Raw genomic sequence first — 5,000 nt, 5'->3', positions numbered from 1 at the left:
CTGCACCCAGGACATTGGTCCTGGTCACTGAGTCCTGGTTCTGGTCATTGTGACCTGATGCAGATCACTAGGCCATGGTCCTGGCCACTGAGTCCTGATCGTGGTCCCTGAGCCCTGGTCCTGGTCACTGAGCCCTGGTCCTGATCACTGAGTCCTGGTTCTGATCACTGAGACCTGGTTCTGGTCATTGTGACCTGGTACAGATCACTAGGCCATGGTCCTGGCCACTGAGACCTGGTCCTGGTCACTGAGCCAGGATCCTGCTCACTAAAACCTAGTACTAACCACCAGGCCTTGGTTCTGGTTGCTGATCCCTGGTTCTGATCATTGAGACCTAGTACTGATCACTGGACCCTGGTCCTGGTCACTGAGCCCTGGTCCTCATCACTGGGCCCTGGTCTTGGTCACTGGGCCCTGTTCCTGGTCACTGAGCCCTAGTCTTTATGAATGACCCCTAGTTCTTATCACTGGGCCTGGTCCTTATCACTAAGCCCTGGTCCTCATCACTGGACTCTAGTCCTGGTCACTGAGCCCTGGTCCTATTCACTGGTCCCTGGTCCTGATAACTGGTCCCTGGTCCTGGTCTCTGAGACCTAGTACAGATCAATGGGCCTTGGTCCTTATCGCTGAGCCCTGGTTCTCATCACTGGGCTCTAGTCCTAATCACTAGCCCTAGTCATGGTCACTGAGCCCTCGTTCTAGTCACTGTTCCCTGGTACTCGTCACTCAGCCCTGGTCCTCTTCATGGTGACCTGATCTAATCACTGAACACTGGTCCCAATCCTTTTATTCTGATCACTTATCCACAGCCCTAGTCACTGAACCCTGCTCCTGATCACTGGTCTGTTGTCCGGTCCCTGAGCCCAGGTCCTGATCACTGGATGCTGGTTCTGGTCACTGGGCCCTGGTCCCAGTCACTCTGCCCTGGTTCTGGTAACTAACCCCAATTCCTGGTCACTGAGCCCTTGTCCAAACACTGAGTCCTAGTGTTTAGGACAGGGTCAGGTCCTGACCCAATACCCGTTTATTCCGGGTTGGAGCCCTTGTTCGCAGCCTGTGTCACACTTGGATCGGGAGCCCTGTTCCCATGCTTTGGGTCCTTAGTCCTGACATTCGTCAGAAGTGACCCACACCAAGGAGAGGGAGCCTCCCAGGGCATCTAAGACCCTCTTGGCCTGGGCACCAGATGGAGGATGTGGTGGTGTCTCCCATGACTGGTTTCCTCTTTTCCACGGCCCAGAGCGGTGTGTAGGTACTGACTTGAGGGAAAGCAAATCAGGACAAGTCCAGGACCCATGAGGGCATGAGCCGGACCCCCAGGCCATGAGGGTCACCCACACAGGGGTTACTTGCGGGGAGAGGCCTCAGTCGCAGGAGTGGGCACAGGGGTAGAGGCAATGGTGTTTGTGTTCTCTTGTTTTTCTCTTTCTCCTCAGGCTTCAGCTGCTGAGCACCCAAAATAGCCCTGCGGCGGGGTGGGGAGGGGGGGGGGCTGAGTCATTGTGAGGCTGCCCGGCCAGGTGTCCCCACGAGAGACTGTTGTTCCCAGAATCAGGCCCGAAAACCGAGACCTGGCCAGGTGGGCCTGGGGCCCAAGCAAGGGGCTAGAGCCCAGAGGGCAATGCGGTGTCAGGGAGGTTCCCAAAACCTGCACAACAGCCCAGCCCCCACTTCATGTGGGCCCCATCAGCCAGAGTCAGCTAGGGCCAGCCAGGGCCAGCCCAGGGTCAGCCAGGGCCAGCCCAGGGAAGCCAGGGAAGCCAGGGTCAGCCCAGGGTCACCCAGGGTCACCCCATGTCAGCCAGGGTTAGCTGGGGGCCAGCCCAGGGTCAGCCAGGGTCAGCCAGGGTCAGCCAGGGTCAGCCAGGGTCACCCCATGTCAGCCAGGATTAGCTGGGGCCAGCCAAGGTCAGGGTCAGCCAGGGTCAGTGTAGGTTTGGCCAGGATCTGCGCAGGGGATGCTGACATCCCACAGTTCAGGCCACCTCAGTGGGGCCCTAGCCGGCCACAAGATTCACAGTCGTGCAGACCCTGAGGGCTGCGAATGCGCCCACAGAGAAGCCACGCTGCCTGGGACCCTGGCACTGACCTCTGCCAGCCCTGCACCCGGACACCCTCCGTCACTCCCACCAAGGGCACACTGGGAGCATGGCACCCAGCCTAGGCCGTGGACCAGGACAGACACACTCTCCCCAGGGCTCACAGTAGGACGCACATCCTACCCCTGAGGCCACTGGGGGTCCAGGAAAGGGGAGACCACACTGGGCTCAGTGAGAGAGACAGAGAGTGGGAGAGACAGAGACAGGAAGGGAGAGAGATGAAGAGATGGGACAGCACAAACGGATGGAGAGCTGGAAAGAAAAGGTCAAGGACAGGGAGGCAGAGGGGCAGGACCAGGACAGACCCTGCGAGCAAGCCCCGCACACCCATGTGCACTCACACACTCACACCCTGCGGCACGAATACGCACACACGCCCACCACCTCCTCCTCCAGGCCCTGGGGGCTCAGGGGGTCCCGCTGTTGTCACTCAGGCCCGGCCACTCCCCGTGGGACTGAGCAACACAGCCAGGTGTCTGGGTCCCAGCCTCACCCCTCACGAGACCTGCGCCCCCGTCCAGCCCTGGGGTCCGGGAGGTTGAGGGCGGGGAGGGGCAGAGCAGTTTGGGGACCCCGGTGCCCCTGGGGTCTGGCCCCCACGGCCACTGGGATGCCCACCCAGGCCTGTGCACTCGGGACTGTCACCGTCCCAGTGCGAGCAGGCCTCTGGGCCTCGGGGAGAAACCCACAGGCCTGCCTGGGTCCTCCACACGGGGCTGGGAAGAGGGGGTCCCTGAGGCAGGGGAGGCACTGGGACTCTAGCTGCGGGGCTCAGGCCTGGAGCCAGGGCAGGGCGCCCACGAGGGGATGCCAGCCCCGGGGCCGGGGGACAAGGGAGAACAAGGCAACCACACCACACAGCCTGAGGACGGGTCATCAGGACAGCGGGATGGGGGGACCCCCAGAGTGCTGCGGGCCCTGGCAGGGCCGTGTGTGGGTTCGGTGTCTGTGGGAGGGGTCCAGGGGCTGCCCAGGGTGGCCAGGCGGGGTGGGAGCAGGGGCAGAGGAGCCATGGCGGGGGCCTCTGAGGGGGTTGACTTAGCTGGCACTGAGCTCGGGCACAGGGCGGCTGCCGCGTGGGGACTAGCCCTGGAGTGAGGGGGAGGCCACGGTCACACAAGGCGAGCAGGTGGGCTGCAGGGGCGAGGGGAGCCAGACCCGGAGGGAGAGTGGGGGTGCGGGGGTGTTGACTGCTCGGAACAGGTGTTTCGTGGCAGCCGTGGCCACGGTCGCCAAACTGTGGGAAGAACCGAGATGCCCTTCAGCGGACGAACGGATAAGGACGTGGTCCCCGCGCACTATGGAGTATTATGCCTCCATCAGAGAGGATGAAAACCCGACTTTTGTAGCAACATGGACGGGACTGGAGGAGATTGTGCTGCGTGAAATGAGTCACGCAGAGAGAGTCCGTTATCATGTGGCTCCGCTTACTTGTGGAGCAGAAGGAGCAACACGGAGGACACGGGGAGATGGAGAGGAGGAGGGACTTGCGGGACACAGGAGGGGGACACGAACCATGAGAGACTGTGGACTCTGAGGAACAAGCTGGGTTTCGGAGGGGCAGGGGTGGGGGAGCCCGGGGGTGGATACTAAGGAGGGCCCCGGTCGCACGGAGCCCCGGGCGTGGGGCGGAAATGAGGAATTCTGGAGCCGCGCGTCCAAGACCTGCGATGCGCGGCCGGTGGCCAACATCACACAATTAAAAAAAAGCAAAGAACAGGTGTTCCTCATGGCCCCAGGAAGAGCGAGCTGGGGGCAGGGGCGGGAGGGCCGGGGACCAGGGACGGCGCACGGATGGAGGGCGCGGAGGGGTGCACCCTTCCAGTCCTGAGAGAAGGGAGTCACGGGGAGGCAGGCCCAGCCTGGGAATGGGGTCCTGGGCACGGTGAGGGCCGCGTGGGGGGCACTGGGGCAGGCTTGTGGGATCCCCGTGTTCCACACCCGACCCCAGCGGGAGTTGGACGGTCAACTCTGCTCAGCAGTAAAGTAAAGCCTGTCTCGGTCCAGGTCCCACCAGCTCACGGCTCAGGTCTCGTGGGTCCGTGTCCCTGCACCCCCCTCCCGCGCCGTCGGAGAGCATCCGAAAACCCTTGCTGAGGAGGGCGTGTGGTGGGGGGCCAAGGGTCAGGGCACGTCGGGCTCACCCCTGCCCCGCCGCCCCGCACGCCCCCAGACTCCCCTGCAGAGCCCCAGCCTGTGCCTCGGAAGGCCCGGGGCCTTGGCAGGCAGCCGAGCTCTGCCGTCCTCGCCACTCTCACTGGGGACTCGGGCCCTCCCGGTGTCCCCCAGACCCACTCACATTCCCCCTCCGCCCGGATGGAGTCGGGGGTGCCCACCCCCCCCCACACTCGCCATGTCCCCTGTCCTTGGCGGTCCCAGCCGGACCCTCGCCCTGGTCGCCTGTCCCTGCCCTGCTGTCCCGCACTGGCTCTGGGCATGGGGGCGGCCCAAGCTCCTTGGACCCTCGCTCCCACGTGGGAGCCCCCGGCTCCCTCTGGAGCTCAGGGAGCTGCAGGTTTCGGCTTGGCGGGCGCTGGCCATCACTGCCCTGCTGTGCCCCCAGACTGGCCCGCGGGGCGGGTCGGCATCACCAGCCTTTAGGGTCTCCTGTCAGGACCACTGGCCTCGGGCACTCGTTCACTGAGGGGCACAGATGCCTTGGGGCATGGCCCTGCTGCGACCCCGTCCCTTGTCTGCCACGCGCAGCAGGGACCCGAGGTCCAGGCAGAGGCGGGCGCCTCCCTCAGCGAGGGTCACGAGGCGGGTCCCCCACTTCTTCATTCCCTCCTGCCCTGTTAGCCGGGAGCCCTCCAGGAGGAGACGCTCCCTCGTCTGCTTTCAGCTGGTGATGGTGGGGTGGGGTCGCTCCAGACGCAGCCGTCGGGCGCCACGGACTGAGGG

This window comes from Enhydra lutris, unplaced genomic scaffold (assembly GCF_002288905.1).
Source record: "Enhydra lutris kenyoni isolate GAN:26980312 unplaced genomic scaffold, ASM228890v2 scaffoldscaffold20, whole genome shotgun sequence".
Lineage (NCBI taxonomy): Eukaryota > Metazoa > Chordata > Mammalia > Carnivora > Mustelidae > Enhydra > Enhydra lutris.
Note: the sequence above shows the minus strand (reverse complement) of the source record.